Source organism: Saimiri boliviensis, chromosome 5 (genome assembly GCF_048565385.1).
Source record: "Saimiri boliviensis isolate mSaiBol1 chromosome 5, mSaiBol1.pri, whole genome shotgun sequence".
In the NCBI taxonomy this organism is placed as follows: Eukaryota; Metazoa; Chordata; class Mammalia; order Primates; family Cebidae; genus Saimiri; species Saimiri boliviensis.
Window position 1 is genome coordinate 26353661 of NC_133453.1, and position 15210 is coordinate 26368870.

General features: G+C 36.6%; 1 pseudogene; it reads right to left on the reverse strand.

Moving 5' to 3' along the window:
- Positions 1–13995: 13995 nt before the first annotated feature.
- LOC120364260 (alpha-endosulfine pseudogene) lies at positions 13996–14333 on the reverse strand (annotated as a pseudogene).
- Positions 14334–15210: the final 877 nt, after the last annotated feature.

Sequence of the window (15210 nt, forward strand, 5' to 3'; positions counted from 1 at the left end):
GTGGTTACCTCTGGGTAATATTTTAAATATTATATAATAATATGAAGGTAAAAATTTATATAACATAAAAGAGGAATTCAAGAGTACGCCGTTCTCCATGGGATCATGCCTGCTACAATCTTCAGCATGTGCTTAGTGTCAGGAAAGAGTGAATTAAAATCTTTTCCTGAGCCATTTCCTTCTCTTGTTTTGAAGCTTTTCCAAAATTTTGTTTCTTTATAAATCTTTTGCATTTGTTGGTGGTCATTGGGATGACTAAAGATAGCCTGCTTCAGTTGTCTTCTTGTTTTAAATACTATATCACATGTAAGCTAAAAGGCTACAGAACTGGAGCTCAAAGTTTTTTCCCCCTTGATTATTAGATTTTCCTTTTTCTCCGTCTTAAATTTGGATGTTTTCTTGCCAATTTTATCACTGGATATTTTTTTAATAATACCTTTCCTCAGAGAAGGGTTTCTGCCTTCATCCCTGTCTTAACATCTTGAACAGAAGGCTGATCACACTGTCTTTGGCTTCCCATTATTATTTTTCTGCTGCTACCGTTCACCCCATACCACCATTCTCCTGCCTTGCTATGTATTTTTACCCCTTGCTGACCCTTCAATGGCATTCAGTCTTAAAAACCCTGAGCTTAGATGCTTTCTGGTTATTTTCTGGCTTTGTCATCTCAGAGGAAAAAAAAATGTTCTGCAGAATTCTTGGAAATGCTTATTTTATAAGCCATCAGAAGTTCATTCACTTCAGTGAATGCAACACGCCTTTTTTTTTATTTGTCCTTTACATTATTAGCTTTCTTTCTCTCTTCTCCCCTTCTTGCCCCCAGAATTTGTCTTTTCTGTCAACATTCACTCACTGTAGCTATCAAAAGTTATGAAAATTGTTATTTCCAGTTACTGTTGAAAGTCAATGGCCCTTTGACTTTTATGGGTAAAGCAACTGTGCTCTAATTTGTATAAACTCCTTAAAGCTAGCACTGTGTAGTAATCATAGATAGCAGCAAGTGCTTTCATTTTGCCTGCCTAGTATAATCATACATGGTTTTCATTCTTTCATATGTATTAAATAATTCTCATGACAGCCTTCGTTTTCTCGGCACTGTTTTTCCCCCGTTTTAAAGATGAGAAAACAGGCTCTAAAAGTTTAAGTAACTAAACTCTCAGGGTTATACAGGTAGTCCTCGTCTTGCTGAGAGTTGAGCCCAGATTCTCTGATTCACAAGCCCGAACTACTGACTACCACTTTATCCTTCCTCAACAGTTTTGAACATAGACGTGGCCAGGAAAGAGTCTGACACAAGAATCAGCCCCAATCTCCCTGAAGCAACATCTAACGAGAACTAACCGTGAAAGACAACGTCGGAGCCACACACCGTCATGGTTAATACTGGGCTAACTTTGTTAGAAAAATTAACTTGCTCAACGAAATAAGAGAGGACACAAACAGATGGAGAAACATTCCATGTTCATGGTTAGGAAGAATCAATATCAGGAAAATGATCATACTGCCCAAAGTAATTTACAGATTCAGCGCTATTCCCATCAAGCTACCAATGACCTTCTTCAAAGAACTGGAAAAAACCACCTTAAACTTCATATGGAACCAAAAGAGTGCCTGCATAACCAAGTCAATTCTAGGCAAAAAGAACAAAGTGGGAGACATCACACTACCGGACTTCAAAGTATACTACAGGGCTACAGTAATCAAAACAGCATGATACTGGTACCAAAACAGAGATATAGACTGATGGAACAGAACAGAGGCCTCGGAGGCAACACAACACATCTACAACCATCCGATCTTGGACAAACCTGACAAAAGCAAGCAATGGGAAAAGGATTCCCTGTTTAATAAACAATGTTGGAAAAACTGGCTAGCCATGTGCAGAAAGCAGAAACTGGACCCCTTCCTGACACCTTACACTAAAATTAACTCCAGATGGATTAAAGGCTTAAACATAAGACCTAAAACCATAAAAACCCTCGAAGAAAATCTAGGCAAAACCATTCAGGACATAGGCGTAGGCAAGGACTTCATGACCAAAACACCAAAAGCATTGGAAACAAAAGCCAAAATAGACAAATGGGACCTAATCAAACTCTACAGCTTCTGCACAGTAAAAGAAACAATCATTAGTGCATTGGCAACCAACAGAATGGGAAAAAATTTTTGCAGTCTACCCATCTGACAAAGGGCTGATATCCAGAATGTACAAAGAACTAAAACTAATTTACAAGAAAAACACACACACACACACACACACACACACAAAAGCCCATTCAAAAGTGGGCAAAGGATATGAACAGACACTTTACAAAAGAAGAAAAAAATTCACTTGCATGATTGTGACAAGCAACTTCATATCTGATACTCAGTCTCCTCATCTGTAAAATGGGGAAAGTGATATCTCTAAGGGCTGTGAAGATGAAATGGGAACCTATAAAGTGCTTGGCATAAAGAGAGCAGTAAATACTTGGTCTATCTCAGATCAATCAGATGGATCTGAAAGTCAGCAGCCTAAAGCAGACAGGAGGTTGTTTTTCTCTTCTGTAGCATGAAGTCTAGAGGCTAGGGCAGTGGCTCCCATTTTCTATCTTGTATCATTGTTATATGGTGTCCATTGAGACTCTGACCATTACATACTCATTTGAGACTGAAAGAGAAGAGGACAAAAGAGCCCACCAGCTCTGTCAGCCACATCCAAAAACTACTTCCTATATTTTATTGGCTAGAAAAGCACATGATCACTAACAACAAAGTGTGGACTCTAACAGCAAGAAATGTAAACATTATTGGGAAACAAGGGGCGTGAGTGTATGTGTGTATGTGTGTGTATGTGTGTGTGTGTGTACACATGGTGATTATATGTGTGTATTATATAATAAAGGAGCAGCAGAATGAACAAACACAAAATAGGGGGGAAAGAGAAGGGCCTACCACCAGTAGCAATCCTACATAGTAATAAAGGCTGGAGGAAGAATGAGATGTTCCTGCTACATACATTAAAATATGTTTAAGACAGGGAAATATGAGCTAGGCATGCAGATATATAAAAGAAGGTCACATTCAAGTCTTAAGAAGTTACCTTAATTGGTTAGAGTGATAACAAAGCCTCTCTACTGGGCTTGGACTCCAAAGAGATTACCTGCCCCCTTGCCCTTTGTTCTTGGCCAACCTTCTCATCAATAAGTGCAGTCCAGAGAATAATTTGGACTTCTTTTTTTTTCTCAATCTCAAGTGCTTTTCCACTCCTAAAGGAAAATCAAACCAAAACTACAGAGCACTCATATAATAGAAAATGGCTGATCGAATCATTTCTGCTCTAGAAGAGAAGAGTTAGTCTATGGTGATGGGCTAACATAGTTGGCTGGTAGTGTGAGAGCCATCATAAGGACTCCATTTGTCATCAGCCCTCTGCACACTGGAGTGACCTTTTCACTTCACAGGTCTCCTTAACCCTGAGTTGATCCGGTAAATTACTTCGCATTTGACCTGCAAATGGTTGATTTCATTAACCTTATTGATCTGCAGTGGAAAATAAAGACTTTCAATGCTCAGAATCCATTGTTCAAACCAAGTATATAATCAAAGGTTAATTTAACCTTGAATGCATGTTTGGAGTGCATTTAGATACACAGCATTTTGGTGTCATTTTGTTTGACAAAGTTGAACTCACGTGAGGACATTTACAAATACAGTTACTCCAAGGTTGAAATAAAACAAGAAAATGGTGACTCTGAGAACAAGGTAATTTGTTTTTAATGATACCAACTTTCATTCAGAAAATCCAATTGCCAATATTTAGTAGGTAAGATGATAAACAACATATAAATTGAATTTTTAATAACTGCATAAAGGCCAGGTGCAGTGGCTCACAACTGTAATCCCAGCACTTTGTGAAGCTGAGGCGGTCAGATCGCGTGAGGTTGGGAGTTCAAGACAAGCCTGACCAAGATGGAGAAACCCCATCTCTACCAAAAATACAAAATTAGCCAGATGTGGTGGTACATGCCTGTAATCCCAGCTACTCAGGAGACTGAGGTAGGAGAATCGCTTAAATCCAGAAGGCAGACGTTTCTGTGAGCCAAAATTTTGCCACTCCATCACAAAAAAAAAAAAAAAAAAAAAAAAAAAAAAAAAAAAAACCTGTATAATTATATAATTAATGGATTTAAAAAAAAAATCTTCAGGAATTCTGATAGAAGACGAATGAAACAGAAATATAGCCACGAAAGATAGTGTTCAGGTTCACTGCTAATAGTAGATATCTTAAAATGTTGGTGAATAGACAGGATGAAAAAGATAACTATGATTTTCCCTCATCTGCTTTAAAATATGAAAGTAATTTGATTTTAATATACCTGAATTTAAGAGGGGAGAATGACCTGTATTCAGTGAGGTTTTTTGTGTTTTTTTGTTTGTTTGTTTTTTGGTTTTTGCTTCTGTGCCTCTGGTCTGATAAAATTCATTTTTGCCATTTCACAAGATAGGCCATTTCAGAGAAGATTCTTGCTTATTAAGTTAAATGTACTAGTGACAAAAGAATGTAGAAAGGAGGCAAAAATTTTTTCTCTTCAGTGCAAAAGGAACATTAGAAAATTTAGAGAACTATTTAAATGCTGGGTTGCTTTTCAATTGTACCAAAAGTTGTCCATCTCAGAGGTACCCCCCGAATGTGCCTGATCTTGTCTAAATTGTACCAAAAGTTCCTAAGTAAGCCTTTAATGTTGCAGGTTTAAGAGTCGCTATTGCCCTTGAAGGAAGATAGGCATTTGTGTCCTGCCATTAACAGTTGAGCCAGTTTCACTGTGGCATTGACTGAGTTTGCTGGCTTCAGCTGCTGGGTCTTTGCCATTATAAAGATAAGATCTGATGCAATCATACAGAGACTCCTGATATTTATGTTGATGTATTTTCTCTGGCTGAAGAATTCAACTTTACTTAATTTCAAATCACTGTTAGGCATGATTGGGCCGGTACAATGTTTCTCAATTTCTTAGAGATTTGCTGCATATTACTGTCACATAAAAGTCAAGGATTTATTAAATTAAATCTCTATCTCCTGATAATGAGATCTGTGACTGTCACTCATATCAGAGCACACTCCCATATTTATGACTTGAGATGTCAAGCATTTTTGTCTCTATCAGGATAAATTCAAATATTTCTGAAACAGGATTCATATACAACATTTTGCCAAATATTTATGTTTATTCTATACATTAAGAACATAGCATTGGAAACTTTAAAAAACAAAAAACAAAGATTTCCTTTTGCCTTGTATTTCACTGCCAACAATGGTAACTCTGCAATATGAATTTAGTCAGTGATATTTTTGATTCATGAAGCAGAATAGCAAGTATTTTGCTCTTCTGTAGTAATATTGGTTCTGCAGGGGAGACAGTAGTAAAATATTTATTTTTCTGAGTAAACTAAGCAGACATGAATCAGAAGACACATGGGAAGGGAATAAATGTTCTTCTGAGACAGTTTTGCAAAGGCTCTTTTTGACAATAACCACACTTTATATCTCTGTCCTTTACAATATTCTGTAATTTCTAATACACCATAAAATAAATTTATACTTTCCTTTTAAAGACAGTAGTTGTCAGTTCTGCTATCAGTCCCTCAAGTGAAAGTATATTGTGTGATCTGAAGCAGAGTGATATAGCAGCAAGTGCATTAGCAGCAGGTTTTGGAAGTTCTGGATTGAGTCCCCACTGGGTCATTTACTGTCAACATGGACAAGGCTTTTCAGAGTTTCATATACTTGACTTATATTACAAAAATAATCTTTAACCATCCTATGGGGTTACTTTGAGCATCAAATAAGATAATGCCTGTATAAATTGTTAGGTCCTCCATGGATACGTAGGATTATAATTTAGTATATTTTTGACATCAAACTATCCATTATTCAGAGCTTATTCTACCTAAGGAAAAAAAAAAAAAAGCTGATGAATGTACCTGACCAAAGCGAACAGTTTTTGGCTGCCATGATAAACAGGGAGAGTTTCTGACATAAAATAAAGCCTACGTCTTAGAGATGAGTAGCATCTTCAGACACTCCCTAGTTCTGAGATATAGATATGCAATAATTTTAATATTACTGTCAGAACATTTACAACCTATTAAATTGTCAAATATTTTAACACTTTTTAATAGATACATAATAAATATACATATTTCTGGGGTTCATGTGATATTTTGATAAATGTAGACAATGTATTTTGTAATGTATGATTGAATCAGAGTATTTAGGATATTCAGTCCTCAAATATGTTATCATTTCTTTGTGTTGGAAACATTTAAAATCTTAGCTTCTAGCTATTTTGAAATATACAATACATTATTATTAACTATATATCACCCTGCCATGCTATCAAACACTATAATTTCTTTCTTTTATTTAATTGTATATTTGTACTCATTAACCATCCTCTCTTTATGCCCCACCTCACTTCCCAGCATCTGGTAATGTAACCATTGTTCTACTCTGTACATCTGTGACTTTCACGGTTTTTTTAGCTCTCACATGTGAGTGAGAACGTGTGATATTTGTCTCTCTGTGCCTGGATTATTTCACTTAACATAACAACCTCCAGTTTCATCTGTGCTGCTGAAAATGACAATATTTCATTCTTGTTTGTGGCTGAATAGTATTCCATTGTGTACATAAACCACATGTTCTTTGTCCGTTCTTCCACTGACGGACATTTTGGTTGGTTCCATATCTTGGCTATTATAGGAATAGTGCTGCAATATACATGGAGGTTCAGGTATCGTTTGATATCCTAATTACCTTTTGTTTGGATAAATACACAGTAGTGGGATTGCTAGATCATATGGTAGTATCCTTTTTAGTTTATAGAGAAAACTCCCTGCTGTTTTCCATAACGGCAGTAATAATTTACATCCCCATGAACAGTATATAAGAGTTCATTTTTCTCTGCATCTTCACCAGCATTTGTTATTTTGATAACAGCCATTCTAACTGGGATGAGATGATATCTCAATGTGGTTTTGATTTGTTTCCCTGATCAGCAATGTTGAACAATTTTCCACCTATCTATTGGTCATTAGTATGCCTTCTTTTGGAAAATGTCTATTTAGATCCTTTGCATAGTTTTCAGTGGGATTAGTCGAGTTTTTGCTGTTGAGTTTTTGAGTTCCTGGTATATTTTGGATACTAGGTCCTTAACAGATAAATAATTTGCAAATTTTTCTCCCATTCTACAGGTTCACTTTGTTGATTGCTTCCTTTGACGTGCAGAAGATTTTTAGCTTAATATAGTCTCATTTGTGTATTTCTGTTTTTGTTGCCTGTGCTTTTGAAGTCTTAGCCATAAAATCTTTGCTTAGACCAATGTTCTGGAGTGTTTTCTTCTAATTTTACAGTTTCGGATCTTACTCTTAAGGCTTTAATCCTTTATAATATGGTGGGAGATAAGGGTCTAGTTTTATTCTTCTGCAAATTGATGCCCAGTTTTCTCAGCACTATTATTTGAAGAGGAGGTCTTTTCCACATTGTCTGTTCTTGGTGTCTTTGTTGAAAATCAGTTGGCTGTAAATATGTCGATTTATTTCTGGGTTTTCTATTCCATTCCATTGGTCTATGTGTCTGTTTTTATACCAATACTGTGCTGCTTTGATTACTACAGTTTTGTGGTGTATTTTGAAGTCAGGTAGTGTGATGCCTCCAGCTTTTTCATTTTTGCTCAGTATTTCTTTGGCCAGTTGGGGTTCTTGTGGTTGCATAAAAATTTTAGCATTTCTTTCTATTTTTGTGAAAAATTCCATTGGTATTTTGATGGGATTTGCATTGAATCTGTAGATTGCTTTGGGTAGTACTGTCATTTTCATTTCAATAATATTAATTATTCTAATCCATGAGCATAAAGTGTCATTCCTTTGTGTTCTCTTCAATTTCTTTCATCAATCAATGGTTTATAGTTTTTATTGTGCAGGTCTTTCACATCCTTAGTAAAATTTATTCCTAGGTATTTTGTGGGTTTTTGTTTTTGTTTTGTTTGTTTGTTTAGTAGCTATTATCATTGGGATTGCTTTCTTGATTTCTTTTTATGCTAGTTTGTTGTTAGTGTATAAGGATACTATTGATTTTTGTATGTTGATTTTGTATCCTACAACTTTACTGAATTCCTTTATCAGTTTTAAAAGTTTTCTGATACTCCCTAGTTTTTAAAAATATATAACATCATGTTGTCTGCAAAAAGGAACAGTTACTCTTTTTTGCTTTGTCTTGATGTCTTTTTCTTTTTCTTGCTTGATTTTTCTGGCTAGAACTTCCAGTCATGTTTTGAATAAGTGCTGTGAAAGTGGGCATCTTTGTCTCATTTCAGTTCTTAGAAAAAAAGGATTTTCAATTTATCCCCATTCCGTATAATGTTAACTATGAGTTTTTCATATATGGCCTTTATTATGTTAAGGTATGTGTCTTCTATGCCTAATTTGTTGAGGGTTTTTATTATAATGGGATATTGAATTTTGCCAAATGCTTTTTCTACACCTATTGAAGTGATCATATGGTTTTTCTCCATTATTCTGTTGCTATGATTACGATGTATCACATTTATTGATTTGTGTATGTTGAATCATCCTTGTGTCCTTGGAATAAATTCCAATTGATCATGTTATATTATCTTTCTGTTGTATTGTTGGATTTAGTTTGCTTTATTATTATTTTGTTGAGGATTTTTGCATCTGTGTTTATCAGGGATATTAGCCTGTAGTTTTCTTTATTTATTGGTTCTTATCTGGTTTTGGTATCAGAGTAATGCTGTCCTCATAAAATACATTAGAATTTCTTCCTTTTTAATTTTTAAAATAGTTTGAGAAGAATTGGTGGTAGTTCTTCTTTATAGGTTTGGTAGAATTCAGTAGTAAAGATATCCTGTCCTGAGCTTTTATTTGATGATACACTTTATTACTGATTCAATCTCATTACCCTTTATTGGTCTGTTCAGATTTTCTTTCTTCCTGATTTTATCTTGTTATATAGTATGTCTCTAGGAATTTATTCATTTTTTTAATCATCCAATTTGTTAACAGATAGTTGTTTATAATCATCTCTAATGATCATTTGTATTTTTGTGTTGTAAATTGTAATATCTCCTTTGTCTCTGAATTTATTTATTTGGATCTTCTTTTTTTGGTTAGTCTAGCTAGCACTCTGTCAGTTTTATCTTTTCAAAAACCAACTTTTTGTTTCATTGATCTTTTGTATCTTTTTTAGACTGTATTTAGCTTATTTCTGTTTTAATCTTCATTATTTCTTTCCTACTACTAATTCGGGGTTTGGTTTGTTCTTTCTTAGTTCTTCAATGTTTATTGTTAGACTGTTTATTCGAAATTTTTCTACTTTGATGTAGATGTTTATTGCTATAAACTCTCTTAGTACTGCTTTTCCTATATCCTGTTAATTTTGGTATGTTTTGTTTCCATTGTCACTGTTTTCTTAATTTCTTCATTGACCTAGGGGTCATTCAGGAGCTTACTGTTTAAATTTTATGTATCTGTATAGTTTTCAAAGTTTTCTTGTTACTGATTTCTAGTTTTATTTCACTGAGGTCTGAGAAGATACTTGATATGCTTTAGATTTTTAAAAATATGTTGAGACCTGTTTTGTGGGCTAACATATAGCTTATCCACATGTTCCATGTGCTGATAAGAAGAATGTGTATTCTGCAGCTTTGGATGAAATGTTATATAAATGTCTGTTAGGTCTATTTGGTCTATAGTACAGATTAAATTTGATGGGATTCTTTTGTTTGTTTATTTTCTGTCTAGATGATCTGTCCAATGCTGAAAGTAGGATATTGAAGCCCTTAACTATTATTGTTATGGTTTATCTCTCTAACTCTAATAATATTTGCTTTATACATCTGGGTACTTCAGTGTTGGGTACATATATATTTACATTTGTAATATAACCTGTTGGTAAATTGATCCCTTTGTCATTATATAGTGACCTTCTTTGTCTCTTTTTATGTTTTTGACTGAACATCTATTTTGTCTGATAGAAGTAAAGCTACTTCTAGACAATTTTGGTTTCCATCTGCGTGTAATATCTTTTTCTATCCCTTTACTTTTAGTTTATGTCTTAAGAAGTGAAGTGAGTTTCTTGTAGGCAACATAGAGTTGGGTCTTGTTTTTGTTTTTAATCCATTCCGCCAATCTATATCTTTTAGTTGGGGAATTTAAACCATTTACATTGAAGATTGTTACTGATATGTATATGTAAGGACTTACTCCAGTTATTTTGTTGAATTTTTTTCTGATCATTCTATATATCCTTTGCTCTTTTCTTCCTCTTTTGCTGTTTACTTTTACAGTTTGGTGGTTTTCCACAGTGGTAACATTTCAGTCCCTTCTCTTTCTCATTTGTATATATCTATTCTACCAGTGAGTTTCATACTTTCGTGTGTTTTCAAGATAGTAGATATTGTACTGTTATTTCCAGGTGTATAACTGCTATAGTTTGGATGTTTGTTCCCCAAATCTCATGTTGAAAGTTGATCTTCAAAGTTGCAGGTGGGGCCAAAAGGTGTTTGGGTCATGTGGGCAGATTCCTCCTTAATGGCTTAGTACCATCCTCATGGTAATGAGAGAATTCTCATTCTACCAGTTCCTATGAGAGCTGTTTGTTAAAAAGAGCCTGGCATCTCCTTGCTCTCACACTTCCTCTCTCACCATGTGATCTCTGTACATGCCAGCTTTTTTTGTTTTGTTTTGTTTTGTTTTCTTCCATGAGAGGAAGCAGCCTGAGTCCCTCAACTGATGCAGATGCCAGTGTCATGTTTCTTGAACAGCTTGCTGAACCAAGAGCCAAATGAACCTCTTCACTTTACAAATTATCCAGCCTCAAGTATTTCTTTATAGTTGCACAAATGAACTAAGACAGGCTCTCTTAATCATTTCTTTTAGCACTGTGTGATGAATACCCACAGCTTTTGCTTGTCTGGGAAAGACTATTTCTTCTTCAGTTTTGAAGGATAGACTTGTTGCATGTAGTATTCTTGGATGACAGGTTTTTTTTCTGCACTTTGAATATATCATTCCAGTTTTTACTGGTTTTATGTAAAGTTTCTGTTGAGAAATCTGTGTTAGTTTGATAAGGATTCTTTTATATGAGACTTGACACTTTTCTCTTGCTTTTAGAAAACTTTGTCTTTGACTTTTGACAGTTTGACTGTAATGTGCCTTGGGAAGAGATTTTTGAGTTGAATTTATTTAAGAATTTTTGAACTTCCTGTATCCAGTTGTCTATATGTCTTGAAGATATTTTCACATATTATTTCATTATATAAGTTTTCTGTACTTTTGCTCATCTTTTCTCCTTCCAAACACCACAAATTGAAATATTTGGTCACTTTACAGTGTTCCATATCTTATATAGGCTTTATTCTTCTTTTTAAAAAATTCTTTTTCTTTATCTGGTTTATTTCTATAAACCTGTTTTCCAGGTCAAAAATTCTTCTGCTTGGATTTGTCTATTGTTGAGCTCTCAGGTGCATTTTAAAAATTTAATTGATTATTCAGTTCCAGGATTTCTGTTTAGCTTTTTTATAACTTCTTGTTGAATTTCTTATCTAGATGATGAATTTTTTAAAGTTTATATATGTAATAATACGACATACCTATGTATAACATTGCTAGGACCATTGAAGAAACTATATAATGATGATCAACATTTTCCCCTTCCCACATGGACTTTAGATTAAGGGTGATAGCATGAGGAAGTGGAGTCAAAAACACAAAAGTTATATACAAGTGACAGCCAAAAAGTTAAGAAGCCAGGGACTCCAGGGAACCCACTCTCTTCATTCGTTCCTCACCATCTTCCTCCTATCCAATCCAAATGACAGTCTGACAATTGAATGACCAGTCATAAGAGGAGTACACATATGCCTCATTCCCACACATGCACATGAGCAAGTTCATCAGTTATGTATTCTCATTAGGCCAAATGTTTAGCATATTGGAATTTGTGATGTAAGAGTGCAAGGGAGGATTACAGAGTCTTAACTCTTGAATAGTTAGTTCTCACCCTGCCCTTCTCTATTATAACTAGCAGGTTGGATTCAGTAAGATTCAGTCCAAGCTAGTGATAACTAGATTGTAGATGCTGGTCGCTTTCAAGTCCTTTCCTCCTCCTGTTCATGAATTGTCAGCATTGCTACTTCTCCACATCCCACAAGAGCTGGGTTGCTGAATTCTGAGAAGGCAGAGATTTCTCAGTCTTCCTCATCAAACTAAACACTGTTCCCAGCTTCCTGCAAGGTGAATCATCTCCTAAATACCTTCTCATTCAGCTCTGCTGTAGTACTAAGCCCCAAAGGCTAGTTCAGTTTATCCCTTTTCTTTCTCTTACCCCAAAATACACCTGGCATCATATTATATCTGACCCATGGGTCAGCACATATGCATGCATGATTGAGCATGATTTCCCAGGTGCACAGTTCTGCTGCCAGAGCAGCTTTTTAGAAGCTAAGGCCCAGATGTAGGCTGGAAAATGGGCTGGGTCAGAGGCAAGAAGCTCCCATGGCTAGCTGCTGCTGCTGCTTCTTTCTTTTTTGGACCCTCAAAACTGTGCCCTACATGAAGTTCAGGTTCACTTGCCTGAATTTGTAATTCCCAAATCGCAACTTTCTCTCTCTTCGTGTAACCCTCAAATGGTTCCCCTGTGTAATACTTTCCCAGTATTTCATAGCACCACACTATTACCTCATCACCTACTGGCCTTCCTCACTTTTAATTTTACAATGAGCGATACAGAGTTTTTCTGCTGGACGTTTTAGGGCATTAGAATCAGAATCAATCTTAAATATATTTTAACTCTATATTAGAGTTAAAATATGAGGAAACTGAAATCCAGAGAGGCTAAATGAGTTAAAGATTATACATGAGCACTGTGGAGACAGAGTAGAACTAGAACCCAGATGTCTTGACTCCTAAACCAGTGCTTTTCCCACTATCCCACAATACTTTCGAAAGCAACATGCTGGAAGAGAGAGAAAGAGAAAAAGTGCCCATTTTCTGTGAGTAACGTCCTTCAATCTTTACATTGTTTGAGAGCCAGGGCAAACTGCAAGAGATAGTAAGTAACAGGGCCTAAGTGGGCATTGTAGTTTCAGGCAAGCAAGTCCATTTTTCTTTTTCTTTTTCTTTTTCTTTTTTTTTTTTTTTTTGAGACAAGAGTTTTGCTCTTGTTCCCCAGGCTGGAGTGCAATGGCGTGATCTTGGCTCACTGCAACCTCCGCCTCCCGGGTTCAAGTGATTCTTTTGCCTTAGCTTCCCTAGTAGCTGGGATTACAGGCACCTGCTATCACACTCAGCTAATTTTTTGCATTTTTAGTAGAGACAGGGTTTCACTATGTTGGTCAGGCTGGTCTTGAACTCCTGGCCTCAGGCGATCCACCAACGTCAGCCTCCCAAAGTGCTGGGATTACAGCTGTGAGCCACCACACCTGGCTCTTTTTCTTTTGAAGGATTTTCTAAACCTGCTGTAATGGAAACATGAAGGAATAGCATCATAAGGGACAAAACACTTAGATGCACAAAACATGTCTCATTTAATCTACCTTTCCCAACTATGTCAGGTTAGCTTTTGGATGTTAAACCTGCCATATTATTACCAAGGCTCAGCTTAACAAATTTTAGGATATCTCCCTCCAAAAGGAGAAATCACATCTCTCCACTTTCTCACAAAAGAGAAAGCATTCGGAGAATTATCCAATCCTAGTCTTTTCTATTTCTGGGCCTTACCTGGACTATAGGGAGGAGGTAGGAGTCTCAATTTAACCAAAGGAATGGACTCAGAGTTCCTCTTCAACTTACATTACCTTCTCAGCAGCCATGAGGAGAATCATAGTCATTTCTGCCTAGTAAACTGAGATCTGACTAGGTGCCTATTTCATCCCTGCCTATCGTATATAAACATCCAGTGGGGTAAGGAATAGTAGGAGAGGGCAGCCTGAGTTACCCTGCAAGCTTGCTGGTGATAATCAAAGACTTTCTCTGGGGCAGATCCTGTGGCGTGGATGTGGTCGCCAGTTACCGGGTTCTTGTCCGGTTTTGCGCGAGGCAGCTGTTTATTCTTCATCTTGGCTTTGGACATGTTGTAGTTTCCTTAGTCAAAGTATCTTTTCCCTTTATGTAATCTCTTCGTGAGGAAGTCGGAGCCTCCAGGCTCTTGTCCTAGGCTTGGGTATTTGGACTTCAGCTTTGGCTCCTCAGCTCTCTCAGAGAGAATACCTTCTTTCTCCTGCATCACTGTTCTCCCTGCTGGTCTTCTCCATAGGGTTCTCTTTTTCATGTTACTAGGATGTGATGGGACTGAGTCTGTGGAAGATAGGAAGGCTCAGAAAGTCAACTGGAAGAGGGAAAGGAGAAGGGAAATGGGGACAGCCTAAGCTGCTGCTCTGAGTCCTGTCACTAGGGTTGCTCAGTCAAAATAACCATTAATTGTTTTTTCTGATTTATTTGTATCATTTATCTGTGTTCTCTTGTAGCTCACTTAGTTTCTTTAATATCATTATTTTGAATAATTTTTTCAGGCATTCCATAGATATTCTTTTCTTTGAGATCTGTTACTGGAGAAGTGTTGTTTTTCATTGGAGGCGTCATGTCTCTGCTTTTATGTATTTCTTGTGTCCTTATGTTGATATATTTGCATTTGGTATGAGTTACTCCAAATTTTACGGGTCGACTTTTGTAGAGAAAGACTTTTTCTATAGATGTATCTATAGCATTGGTTGAGTAGCATGCTTCAGCTTTGATGCTGGGTGGCTGCAGTTGTATAGTGTCTGTATACTTTTTTCAGCCATAAACAGTGTCTGTAAATTCCTCAGTTGCAGTGGTTAGCAGAGGCTATGGTGAGGTTTTACTCAGGACAGAATGCCAGGAGAGACAGTCCTTGGGTGTCAGTGGTAGCAGCAGCGAGCTGGATGTGCAGGTCCTTGGGCCCCTGAGTAGTGTGGGTACCAAAAAAGGTGGGCCTAGGCAGACCAGTCCTTGGGCCTCCAAGCACCTTATGTGGGTGCTGGCAGTGGTGGGCCAGGTGGGTCTTGTGTTCTTGGATGGCATGCATGGCGTTTCTGGTGGTAATTGTGGCTGTGCTGGCCTACTTCAGGTCCCTGAGTGGCATGCACAGGTGCTAGGAGTGGTGGTGGTAGGCTGGGTGAGCTGGTCACC